Below are 14,530 nucleotides of genomic sequence, written 5' to 3' on the forward strand. Positions count from 1 at the left end.
GCTTCTAGTAACAGTCACTTAAACTGCGAATTTTTTTTATTTTCCTTGGCGACAGAACTTCGAAAGTCGACGTCAACCGCATGCAAATTTCGTCAATTAACGAAAGCACCTGTCACTCTTCCGGCAATCTAATTTTCGCGCAATGTAATTCTCCTGCGTAACCTTGATCAACTTTTTGAATTTCGATAGATTCAACTAGATTTTTAGACTTACTAGATTTTTTCGCCAAAACGAAACTAACATTAACTGTTTTAATTCCTTTTACTTAAAAGAATAAACGGATTTAAACAACAAATACATTTTCAGGCAAAATTCATAGTTAAATGGCACTTTTCAAGAACTAAAAGAAGTGTAACCAAGTAAATGAGTTTTTACGTTAAAAAGCTAAAATCAGTCTTAGCATTTATTTGACTTGGTGATTAAATTTCATTACTTACTGCATTGGTAAATAAAATGGACTTTAGCTGCCAACCAGTTATACACCGAAGAGCCATTACATTATGACCACCCTATTAATAACATGTAGGACCACTTTTAGCCCTCAAAACTGCTAGCACCGGCCGTGGCATTGATTCCACAAGGTGCTGATAGGTAGTCACCAACTGGTCCTGCGATTTCCTCACATTGCGAGGGGGTAGCGTGGCACCACGAATTTTGTTTTCCAAGTAGGACCACAAAAGCTCTTATTGGATTAAGGTCAGGTGAATTTGGGGGCCAAGACGTGACTTGAAATTCACTGGAATGTTCCTCGAACCAATCCATGACGATTCGACACCTTATGACATGGTGCATTATCCTGTTGGTAAACACCATCCCCTGCAGGAAAAACTGTTGCCATGAATGGGTGAACCTGGTCTGCAACTATGTTCAAGTAGCTTACAGACGTCAGGGATTGTTCTATGAGGATTATGGATCCTAATGTGCTCCATGAAAACATTGTTCCTAGGCTAGAAACCATGAAAACCTGGGCGAGACCATTGTTATAGATGGAGGGCGGTCATAATGTAATGGCTCTTCGGTGTATTTGATTTTTGTAAGCCCACATGAAAGATTTTTCTTTTCTTAATATTGAGACCCTTGTTTAAGTCAAAAATATTATTTATTTACAGAGCTCAAAAAAATAAATAAAAGGAGTACCCTGAATATTTTTTGATCTTATAATCGGATCTGTTAAGTTTTAAAACTGAATCTTAATGGTTCGAGGAGGGGGGGGGGTTCAGATATGCCAAATAATTAGATCAGACTATATTTAGGTAACGAAATAAAACACAAAAACTGTCACTCTGAATATATCTTTTTTATTCGACCTCCAAAATCTGGAAAATATGTCGGATTTTAAAAAAACGACTTTTCTAAAATTCAATTTCTCAAATACTCTTCTACCAATTTTGCTCAAATTTTACATTTTGCCATGTAAAACTATGTTCTTTGAAATGATGGCGAAAATTGTACCTGCAAAATTTGTTTGACTCTAATTAAATAATATAATAAAAAAACAATAAATATATACTGAAATATACTTTATGCATGAAATTAACTTTGGATAAACTAATTTTTTAACTGTTTGAAATTTTTTTTTTTCAATTAGGTTAAAAAGTTCTCGAGTTATGGCTAAATGCACAATAAATAAAATTAACATAAAGGGATTTAAGCTTAAAACCGCTCTCTGACCAAACTATGGGGACCATGCTTCCTAGATTACAGCTACTCCCTTAATTTTTGGATCAAAAATTCGGATTTATCTGAAAAAGATCTATTTATTTCGGAAAAAATACTTTTTTGTGTCGGATTTCGTAACTTAAAATATCGTATGAACTTATTAATTAGCATATTTTAAATAACTACTTTGAACCTTTAGATTGAGTTCTAGAACGTGAAGATCCGATCAAAAATTATTCTGGGTGGTCCGTTTATTTATTTGTTTGGCGCTCTGTTTACATATTTAAATATTTTAAATGAATTTTGCATTAAATATATTGGAATTTTGTTAAAAATTAATTTAATAAACGAAAAATTGTCATTCACTGTAGTAACACGTTATGAATTTATAAACTCATTCACTTGCCCATAGGTAAAGTCACTGCTGTTAATATTCTTACTCGTTTTTAATAAGCTTATTCACTGATCTTAAAGCGCGAGCCACACCTTGTTTGTTGTATGGAAATGATCCTATCTGGAAAATGTAAAAATTAAATAAAATTGTGCTTTTTCTGCTGTACAATTATTAAAACTTTTACGAGAAGAACTCTAATTATAAAGAAAGTTAACATAACAATATTTTATTCCTTTATATTTTATTTTGTAACCGTCGTTGAACAGTCGACCCAAATTTTGGGTTTACGGTTACTCAACTCCGTAGCCTTCTAATTTTGAATCTAATCTTATCAATGGAATCTTGGATCAAGTATGGGTAGAAATTTGCCTTCATCTAGGACTTTTCGATGGAACTAACCCGCATTTGCGTTAGATGGAGAGGAAGACCACGAGAACCTCCCACGGTTAGCCTGACCGCAAGGGAACTCTAAACTCGTGATCCGTTTACCACCGAAGATATTTCACGTCAGTATAGTGGTCGGTGCAAGCCGGATGCGTAATTCTTATAGCCCAGCCATTGCTGGGATTCGAACCAGGTTCCTCTCAATGGAAGGCGAATGCTTTATTCCCTGAGTCACCACAGCATTAAATTAACAATATAAACATATTATTTCAAACAAATATTTTTTTAAAAGAAAAAATTAATAATTTCGAAAATATTAAATCTGGGTCTCGTTCGTCGTCCCTTTAAACTGGCGACCACCCGCCCCTTTCTGCTGCCTTGATTAAAATTAAAAACATCTATTACCACTGAAAAACGACGTCTGTCGAAAGTACTGAGCTTTACGTTTTTTGTTTCAGGCCTCAGAAAAATAAAATTATATCCTATTTAGCCCACATGAAAAACTTTGTTTTAATGCATTTTAATTTTTTTGCTTTTAAATGTATTTGAGACATTTATGAAACAGCTATTATTTTAATCTGTGCGTTCTTAATAAACTTCAGTCAAAGTAGTTTATCTTAATTTTCTTACCAATTGTAAGAGATATATACTTATGTCGTCATTTTTCGAATTAAAGTAACTTAACTGAGATTGCCAGTCTATTTTTGGTTTTGGCGAATCAATAGGTAAATAAGTGCCAGTGCCAACGTTCCCTGTAACTCTGACTTACGTACTTTAGATAAATAAGATATCGTAAATTAAGAGAAAAAAGAAACATAAACAAGAAATTACCGTTTTTTTTACCCCATTTCTGAATTGTAAGAGATATTTAACATATATTTTAAATATTTTATTTCCAATGAGCTGCACAATCAGTCTTGCCGATGAGCAGACCTAGTGCGTTCTCCAGAAATGGTATCCACTCTTTCAGGACCACCACAATGGGTGAGATACCGTTGGCCATGTTAATTTGGACATCTAGTTTCTGCCACACTAGATGGCAGCACCGAGACTGTATTTGGATGCTAAAGTGCACTAGGAATTTAATTTTGCCGGAAGTGCCAAGAGCCAATAAGACACTCCAGGGATCTTTTACATGCCGCATAAGTATTTTAAGTATATCTTCATTTAATAGTATTTGAATCTAAACTAGACATAAAAACATAATAATTCCAAAACAATATTTACGCACATTGCAACAAGTCATACTTATGCTCGCCCTTGAAACATTTAACTGCTTACACAATTAATGTTAATAAACTATTCAAACTTGAAGCAAAAGTTTGATCAATAAAAAATTTAGATGCTAACTTGCATCTACTATTTGTATTCAATTAGTTAATTATGACGTCAACGTGGACCAATGTTTCCCAAATTGTGGTACGCATACCCCCAGGGGTACGGGAACAGCTTAGCGGGGGTACGCGTTCTTATGCGAAGTATCTTGCAACAAACAAAGATTTCAAAAAATTTTATTTAAAAACAAAGCTGGCCGTGAAAATTTACTATTACATATTTTTCTATTGGCCATTTTTTGCAGAGTTAACAGTTAATAATTAGTGTTGTCAACAGCCAGTTGTGATTTTTGACTGATGTGCAATTTTTTAATAGTAAAAATTAAATTCATTTTTTATTAGTGGTACACAGCGTTACGTAAAATTTAGAAAGGGTACACTAAAGTCATAAGTTTGGGAAACACTGACGTAGACAAGTAAAAAAATCCATTGATTTTATTTACAACCAGAATAATAAAATCACTCTTAAAACATAACTTTATAAAATTATTCATCACATCGTCAACCATATTTCGCGCTTTTATTCGTCTCATCTCTAAATTTATTGAGCTGTTACTTGTCAGTTGTTGGCAAAAATTAAATTAGAACTCTAAGTGATGTCTGATTTAATTAAAAAGAGATGATATAAACCAATGCTGATTTTTTCAATGTTAAGTGTCCTTGCTTTCCACGTTACTGACAGTTGACGTGAAACGTTGCGTTTGAGACCTTGAATTCGTTCACCGTGATGTATAACGTGCAACAACGTGTATAACGTAAAACTGGCAAATGTCTGAAAAGAAAATTCAAACTTCTGGTTTGCCTTGCTTGAAAATAAGCTTAATATTTTTACCGCAATATTTTTGTCAGGTTGAGTAACTATTAAGAAACAAAACCAAAAGACAAATTATTAGATTTAAAGACAAATTTATATCACGTGTTTTCTAAGCCAAAAATAAGCTAAAACTCTTTTTAGCCTTATTTTATTTTGTAATGGGAGGCATGCTTCAACTTTTTACTTTATGGCAAAAGTAGCTAATACTTATTTTGGATGTAATCTTTTTTGGAGAATGGATTGCTAATTTTTTTGGGGGTTAATGTTTGAAGGACAAATTTGAGTTCGCGGTTTGTAGGTTAAAAACTGGCTAAAATTTGTTTTAAACATTACTTTTTATAGAGAGTGAGGTAAGATTTCCTAAATATGGAATAACGCATAAATGCAGAATTGAAACTTATGAATTTTTGGATAAAATTTTGCTAACTTGTTTCGGCGTTGTAGAGTTAAAATGGACTAATGATTTTCGTCTATCGTGGGCACACAAGTTTTTTAATTTGATCAAAACTTGAAGGCAATATTAACCCTTCTGTTACGGTAACCTGCTCTGCTGAAGTACCACCAAACAGTACAACACACCAAGAAATGTTCACATTTCACACTATACTTTTACACCTAACTAATATTTCACTCTGAAATATGATAAATAGAAACTTGTTAAATATTACGGCCTAAGTCGCGATGGCTCAGAGCTAGAGCGTTCGCCTTCCAATCAGGTGAACCGGGTTCGAATCCCGGCAATGGCTAGTCGATATGAATTCCGCATCCGGCTTGCACCGAAAACAGTGCTGACGTAAAATATCATTAGTGGTAGACGGATCATAGGTTAGAGTTCCTTTGCCGTCGGGCCTACCGTGGAAGGTTCTCGTGATCTTCCTCTCCTTGTAACGCAAATGTGGGTTAGTTCCATCAAAAAGTCCTCCACGAAGGCAACTTTCTCCCTATACTTGATCCAGGAGTTCCCTCGTCTTCTAGATTGGGTTCAAAATTGCAAGGCTACGTAGTTGAACATCAGTAGTCATAAACCCAAAATTTGTGTCGGCAGTTCAATGACGGTTATAAAAAAAATAAAAAAATATGTCATTTCAATTGTAAGGAAGTAAAAAAAATATAAAAGTGTAAGGAAAAGGGAAGGGGGAAGACGCCGGATAACCCGGATTGTGTGAGAATCGGTTCTGTTTTCTAGTGGACAAAGTCTGAATTACACTTCAATAGTAAAAAAGAATGATCTACCATATTGGCGAATTGTTGTTAATTTTATAAACAAAAGCAATTTAATAATATTGGATCCAATCAGCCTGATTCAGATTTTACCTGTTATAGGGAATTTCTTAAAAAATATTTCCCTGAACGTAGGGATATTTCATTAAAGGTTAAAAAAAACGAGAAAATTTTAATTTATACTGGAGAATCACGCAAAATCCAGTAGTCTTCCCTAAAATTCCAGTAGGGTTGGCAGCTATGTGTGTTGAAAAAAAACGGACCACTTTGAATAACTTTTGACATAATGATCGGATCTTCACGTTCTGGGACCCAAACATAATTGTTAGAGAAGGTGACCTCGAATATACTAATTAGAGCAGACAATATTTTAAGTTACGAAATCAGACATAAAAACGCACTTTCTCCGAATAAACATGCCTTTTTTTTTTTTAACGGATTTCGGGTTTTTGACACCCAGAATAAAAAAATATTTTTATTATTTTTATTTTTAGCAAATATTTGTTATATTTTATTATTTTATTAAATGATAGTTGAAGAGATTTAAATAGTTAGATACTTAATATCTTACGTTTTTTCAAAAGTACGTAATTTTGCAAAGCAAAATACAAAATTCAAAAGAAATTGGTAAAATAGTTCTTGAGAAATCGAAATAGTTTAAAAGGAGACGAATATTTATAATTTGATTTCTCAGGAACTATATTCAGCCGATTTCGCCCAAATGTTTTGCCATGTAAAATTACAACCTTTAAAATGATGTAAAAATTGCATACCTTACAATTCAATTTCCGACAATTAATAAGTAATGTTTAAAAATAAAACATTAAAAATTTACCAACATTTATATTTTACTAGGAATTATCCTTGGAAAAACGAATTTTATATTTGTGAGCAAATTTTTTTTAAATCGCTTAAAAAGTTTTTGAGACATGCGAAATATACAAAAAGTGAAATTAACATTAAGGGGTCCAAAATTTGGATCGCTCTCCTGACCAAACTATCGGGACCATATTTCCTGGGTTGCGGCTATAATACGAATCCGTTAAAAAAAGGTATTTTATTTCAGAGAAAGTGCATTTTTATGTCTGATTTTGTAACTTAAAATATCGTCTGCAATAATTAATTAGCATATTTGAGAACACAGCCCTCAAACTGTTAAGTCAACTCAAAAAGTCAAGCTGGCGAAAAGGAATTTTTAGAGAGCAAAAAAGTTTTTTTGAAAGTGTCCTCGTAGGAGCAAACATTGCATGATAAAATGTTAAATTTCGTTGCAAAATATTAGATACTTTTTAAAGCTAATAAAAAGCTATTATAGCCGTAATTTTATTTTTATTTTGGTTCAAAAAAAAATTCTGGTTAACGAGTTTTTTAAGGTTAATAATCATCTACAAGGGTTCAGCGTTTCGAGGCAAAACTCAAACTTGAAGTTTCCAGGTCAAATATTAGCTAACACTTGCCATAAAACTGTTACTAACAATTTTTTTATAGTTTAACGTATGGATTAACGATGTATTAAAAAGGCTATAAATATGGAGTCAAAATTCAAACTTGTGGTTTTTATTGTTAGAAATTAGATAGAACTTGTGCTTTTCAGGAAATTTTTTTGTTTTTTGGGGATGCAATTTTTTTCAGATGATTTAACGTAGAAGTGCCAACAAACGACTCACGAAAGTAGTAAAGTGGCAGGCGGACCCATGTAAATATTAAAATTTTAAAATGTATGTTAGTTTTTCCTATTTAAAAAATCCCTTGTCAGAGATGCCAACTGCTCCGGACACGCCAAAATAATTAAAAAAAACGGTAAATAACTACAAAGTTAATTTTTTCAAATATTTGACTATTTTTGCTTGTTTTTAAAAAGGCATGACATAAGTAATACAAAGTGGTGAATTATATAAGCCTACGAATTATTTATAAATAGTGGTGGATAAAAATCTACTAAATTGAATTTATTAAACCAAGAATTATAAATGATAAACTACCACTTTAAAATATATATTTGCTGTCCGGAGAAAGTTGGCATCTCTGACTTGTACAAGAGTTAAATAGAAGAATTAAATCTGAAATACATCTTTCTTAAAATTTCATATAGCATACAATGGTATTCAAACATTTATATTAAAATGAAATAAGATAACTTTTCTTTCTTTATTTTTGAATTAGTGAAAAATATAACTATTTTGATGCACTGTGAAATCGAATTCAGAAACTAACTCTCGTTTTTTTTAAACACACTGTACTTCTGTACAAACTGTAAATAAATAAAGGCTCTAAACTATTTGCAACTAGAACTGTCTGCAGGTCTTAAAATGAGGGAATGTTGTAAAAATGAGCTAGTAATAATGTAAAAATAAACTTCAAAAAATGCACTGAACAAGCAGAAGCGTCTAAAAATGAAAAACATGGCTCGTGTTGGCTCAGGGGATAGAGCGCTCGCCTTCCAATTAAGTAGACCGGGTTCGAATCCCAGCGATGGTAAATCGTAGACAAGTTTCGCCCCCAGCTTGCGCCAACCACACTGCTGACTTAAAATATTTGCAGTGGTCGATCGTGTCTGGTTAACCGTGGGAGGTTTTCGTGGCTCTCCTCGCCATGTTATGCAAATGCGGATTAGTTCCATCAAAATGTCCTCTACGAAGGCAAATTTCGCTCAATACTTGATTTTGATCAATACTTCGCTCAATATTTACAATATCTAATGCAATAATCGTGGTAAAAATCTCATTAATAACAGTACTTGTCGAAAGAGTCATGGAAGCTCAGGAGATAGAGAGTTCGCCTTCCAATGAGGTGAACCGCTTCCGAATCCCAGTGATGGCTGGTTGATACGAACTCCGGCCACAGTGCTGACGTGAAAAAACATCAGTGGTAGACGAATCATGGGTTTTAGTCCCCTACCCGTTAAGTTAACCATGGGAGGTGTTCATGGTTTTCCTCTCCATGTAACGCAAATGCTGGTTAGTTCTATCAAAAAGCTCTCCGCGACGACACGTTTCACCCAATACTTGATCCAGAAATTCCCTTGGCTTCCGGATTGGGTTCAAAACTTGAAGGCTACGGAATTGAACATCAGTAGTCGCAAACGCAAACTTGGGTCGTCTGTTCAACGACGGTTATAAAGTAAAATAAAAATGTAAATAAAAAGAAAAAAAATGCCGATCTCATCAAAATTCGGGCTTTACTCATATGTTATGTAAACTTTGTTTAAAACCAATATCGCTGAATGATGAGCAGCTTAAAAAAACTGTCGATAATTTCAGATTCCCAAAAGTGGTCATAAATAGACGTGGTCGCTACATAGATGTGATCTTTCCTGGATGTTTCACTTTTCTTGTTAAAATAAGCACAACAAATATATTTTTTTAAAACATTAGTTTAACAAACAAATGTTACCTAATCAAGAATGAGTATCTTCTCAAGCTTCAGCTTTTCTCTTAGCTGTTTCGCTGCAATTGCTACAGAATAAAAGAAGCAGAAACCCCTGTAATATTAAAGAATGTTGGTGTAAAAATTTAATCTTAGTTTTTAGAGAAGATTCATTCTGCTTTAATAATATAGAAATATATTAAAAATTTTGAAGGGCAATGTAAATGAAAATGTTTTAATTACTATTATTTATTTATTTTTTAGAAATGCTATAACTAGGCTATAGCTTTTTTAGAAATGCTTTAGCTTTGTAAAAGAAAATATTAAAACAATTTCCACAAATATATCCTAGACAGTTTTGAGTATATTTAAATTTAGTAAAACATTGAAAATAGATTGATAAACTAATTAAAATATTGTAATACATTTTTGAACTTATTATGAGGGCATTAATTACTTTTGCTAATTTAAAAATTATTTTTGTAGTTGCATACTGGATAAAAAAAGTGCAAGAAACAAAACATGATGAACTCTCAAAACTATTTACAAAGTAAAGTATTTCAAGATTAATATGAGCTATTTTTAAAAAGTCCACCAGTATCTAGAATTTGTTGACAATTACTATATTACTAGTTGAAGTCATAGTCTTGTATGAAATTGCCTTTTTTTATTTCCTAGAAGGTTTGAGAAACATTTCTGTAAAAAATTCTTTTCATGAAACAATCTGTTTTTCCTATCTTGAATAGAAGGCTCCATGTGAAAATGAGAATTGCTCTTACCCTAATCCCCCTAATTAATTTATTCCCACTTAAATTCAAATTATATTCCCCTTATAATTTTAATTTATGAATTATCCCTTTATTTTAATAGCATTTTTTTAAGTTAGAGACCAAACCCTTGATTTTTCATGCATAGCATAACTTATTTTTTTTCTATCGCTCTGATACCTTTCTCTCTCTCTAGCACTCTTTCTGATACTTTAAGACGATAATTTTAAAATAATTATAAATATCAAAGGTTATTTTATTGTATAGAAAATATGTAACACGATAAATTATCTTTGTCAGTGTGATGACTGTATTATTGCTACAGGTTAATTAGATATCTGCATATAAATGCATAATGCAATTGATTTTGGTTAGAGATAAATGCCATTTATTTCAGTTAAAATATATCTTTATTGTAATTTATATATTGTTATATGATATATTTATACGTTATTATTATACGATATGCATATATATTTCAATAAAAAGCATTGAAGGAAAAACGTACATTGCCTATTAATGTTCCGCATGATGTCCAGGAGGACGGACGATAGCAAAACCATTCTACAAATAAATAAAATATTTTATTGAAAAAAAAGTAGACTATTTGTAGATTTATGTACAAATCTTGTAAAAAAGACTAAACAAAAAATGTACTTGGAAAAAACATTAATTGATTTTCGAAGTTTCTTATATAAATTATTTTAAAATATCAAAATAAGTATTTCATTTAAAAAGTGCTGTTACCGTTAAATCTGTTACTCTTTTTTCCCAAACTGTTTTAACCAACGTTTTGGGGCTTTTTCCCCTTAGTTAAAATATGTAATGATGAAATTATTTGTGTTACTGCATTTTATTGCTAAAGTCTTCAACTCCTCAGTAAGTTTTGTCCTTCAGTGACCTAAAGTATCCCTAAAAACTTTAGTCTTGGAAAAAAGTAATGTTTGAAGGAAAACGAAATTAAATATGTAAAGAAACAATGTAAGGAAAACAAAATTATTCTTATAGTAGTAATGAACAAATTAATTAGTTGATTTAAAAGATGTAGCAAAGCAAAAAATTTTCAAGATTATTTATATACTAACATTTTTCTGTAACATTCTTGCAGCACTTGCTGTGTGTAGATCATTCCAGGTTGTGTCAGAATCTACACCAATGCCACCACAAGGCAACATCACAAAATTCTTCATTGGAAGATCAGCTACAGTTGATTAAATATTAAACTTTTATTTTTAATTACTATTATCATTAAATTATAAACTTATAAAAGTTATTTGAAGTAAAAGAAAAGTTTCAAATTACATTAAAATAAGATTTAAAAATTTTTTTTTAAAATTTCCATTTTAAATTAAAAGGGTTACAAACAATAATTTCAATAAAATAAAATAATTATATTATTCAGTTTCTTAAATTAAAAATCTTTAATTTTATACCTATTTAAACTGAGAAATGTATTTCCATGCAGTTAGAAGTTAAGTAGTTCTTTATTAAAAAAAGAAAAGATTTATATTTCAAACTCATATAGTTTGCCGATACAGAATGTTATTAGAGAAGTAAAACAGTGCTTAAATAATAAAGTTCCAACTTCATGATTATCTTTCATTCAATTTTTTATCTTGTTAAGTTAATTAAAATTAAATATGAACAAGAAATTGCTTGAAACAGACAAAAGAATTGGATGATTTGGTTCTTTTTATTTTAAAATTTAAACTTAATGTATATCTCAATGAAATTTAAAAACTGATAAAAAAAAGTATTTACAACAATGAACTGTTTAGTTTCTGTACCACCATATTCTGTGTTCACCATATACTGTAATCTAGTCTTAATATAACGTAAAAAATTTTTTCAATCTTTGTATGAATGAATAATCATAAAACTGTTATCAAAACAAAAACCATTTTAATACCTAATTTGCTGGCATCAAGTTTCGGTCGATTCAAAGGATTGGCCTCAAATAAGAGAGTATATGATTCACTAAACAAGCAAACAAAAAGAAAATGTAATATTTTAATAAACTGTAAATTTAAGATTTAATATAAGTTATAAAAATGCACATTAAAAGTTTTTTCAAAGCATACCTATGACAAGACTGGATTTCTTCTAGGGTTTCTTTCCTGGATCTGAATCACTGGAAAGAATAAAACAAAGTTATAATTTAAAAGTTTTTAAACATTGAGAATGAATATGAATTTATTTTATGACATAAAATATTTACAATTAGAATATATGTCATTAAGTATTACAGAAATTTAATTACATGTAATTGCCCATATTTTGCCTACTTTCATAAATTTACAATGTGATTGAATTCTTTTAATATAAGCTTGTTAAACTTATAACCTCTGTAGTTCTAATGATCTTTCATTCCAGTCTTCTTTAAATCATAACAACATCCTTTTTTGAAATAATTAAAAATTTATATGATTACATACCTCAACAATTCTATTTCATTTAGGCAAAGGAAAATGCTATTTATAAATGACTGGTTATTGCAGTAATTTAATAATTAGCTTATAATTATAAGAAATTAACATTACAGTTTATGTATCATATAGCGAGATATAAGATTTTAGACATATAAAAATAACATATTTTAAAATATAGCTATCAAATTTCGTTCAAGAATGCTTTAGTATATTTTTCATCGAAGTTGCTAAAAAAGCTTAAGTTCTTCAGCATCTTGCAAAAGTAAAACTGTTTTCGGAAGCATTAAAAAAATATATATTAAAAAAAAATGAATAATTACATTTGCCCCTCCCTAAAATGGCATACATTTGTTAATATTTTTCTATTTATTAAGTTAATACTTTTCTATTTATTTCTACATACTAAGTTATAAGGATACTTTTGAGGAATTAAAATATGGTTAACTGTAATAATTAGAATGCAATAAAAAATATCCAAATACAAAACTCTTCAATAAAGGCAATTTTTTAAATCTGACCAGTATTTTGTTCATAGGAGTCTATTTTTTATGACACTCAGTCAATTTGAGTTCTATCACAGAACATTTTGTCTTTCTTAATATATTACCTCCTAATATTTGTGGATTCTCCTTAGGTAACACTTTTCTTATATTTTTATCTATACTAGAATTTTCTCTTGAGCTAATTTGATTGATTAGATATCCAATGAGTTTACTTTTGTATTTTTGGCAATGATAAGATTTGTTTAGTATAGACAAAGGCTATTAAAAACACCAAATGAAAATAAATGCAAATATTGTGAACTTGACAAAAAATTAAGTTGAGATCTTTTGACTATTTTGAGCCATGGGATTTGGTTATCTGTATTTGTTGCACCATTTAATTTTGCATCGAATCATTAAATAATTGCATAAGTATAAAAATGTGGCATTGTAAGATTATGAAAATGTTAATGGACAAAAATAAAAATTATGTATTTATTTGTTTTATATAAATGAGATTTCTTTAATATTCGAAATTGCTCTTACCTCGCATCTATTAAGAAGACTGGCTTCCTGTAACCTTGCCCATGTACTTTGTAGGCGACCACCATGTTCAGGATGATGAGCATTGTTACCACAAACACATTGATGTTTTAACATTAAACTGTCGTACAAAACACCTGTTAAAAAGTTAAATTTAGTATTTTTTTTTTTAAAAACAGAGCTAAAACTTTAAACAATAAGGGGTCGCAAATAAATACTTAAATGATTAAAAACAAATTTGTTATCAAATCATTTACAAATTCAATCAGAATGAAGGTGGGATTAAAATCATCAAAAGCCAGTTTAAATAGAGTTACTGGAATGTACTTGCCCTTCATTAATAACTAGCTTTCAGCTTCAATCTTAAATAACCAAGGTTTTTTATAATTTTAATCCATCCTTGATCTAATTCGCTAATAATTCATCTGATTTCAATAGCTTGTTTTTCTTTCTTTTAAGTATTACTCTGCAGTAGCCGGAATGTTTTTAATATAATTTTTATAAAGTTATTCTTTGAAGAAAGAGGTTTGTACCTGTTGTAAATGTATGAGGAGAATGAGCTTGCGTTTCCTGAGGTCTTCCAATCGGACTAAGAGCAACAAGAGGACTTGATAATGTTCGAGACAGAGGCCTTCCCAAATGATGCCTGATGTAGGTACCTATAAATGATCAACTAAAGTCAGCTTTTTTACACATATATATTGAAGTATGTATTTCTTTAATTATAAAGTTTTTTTAATATGTTTTCAATTCATGAAGTTAAATAATATAAACATTGAAGTCATCTAGTTGTGAAACCGGAAAAATTATGAATAAAACCTATCAATTAGCTTCAATAGGAATATGCTCTCATTTCTAAACTTTTTACAAAATTTTTTAATACAGCAGCTATATTCTTCATGCTTTGTATTAAAAGCAGCAGGTTTTGCATCTAGAGTATTTATCAATAATTTTTTGGGAAAGATTTCAGTATCGTGATCAATGGAAGAAAAATCGCCAAGTCTTGACAATTTTCAAGTAGTGGCCCAAAAAAAACTGAAAAAAAAAGCAGAAAGGGGGACCAACTCAAAGGGTATCGCTTGTAACTAACCTCTACATGTTTTTTGAAAAAAATTTGCAAGTTTAAAATCATTTGGC

The 14,530-nt window shown here is 30.5% G+C and overlaps 1 pseudogene; it reads right to left on the minus strand.

Annotated features, from left to right (window-relative positions):
• Positions 1-10,455: 10,455 nt before the first annotated feature.
• LOC147812566 (uncharacterized) overlaps positions 10,456-14,530 on the minus strand; it is a 30,063-nt pseudogene continuing 25,988 nt past the window's right edge.

This window comes from Parasteatoda tepidariorum, chromosome 4 (genome assembly GCF_982258835.1).
Source record: "Parasteatoda tepidariorum strain Cologne lab strain chromosome 4, Ptep-v5.0, whole genome shotgun sequence".
NCBI lineage: Eukaryota > Metazoa > Arthropoda > Arachnida > Araneae > Theridiidae > Parasteatoda > Parasteatoda tepidariorum.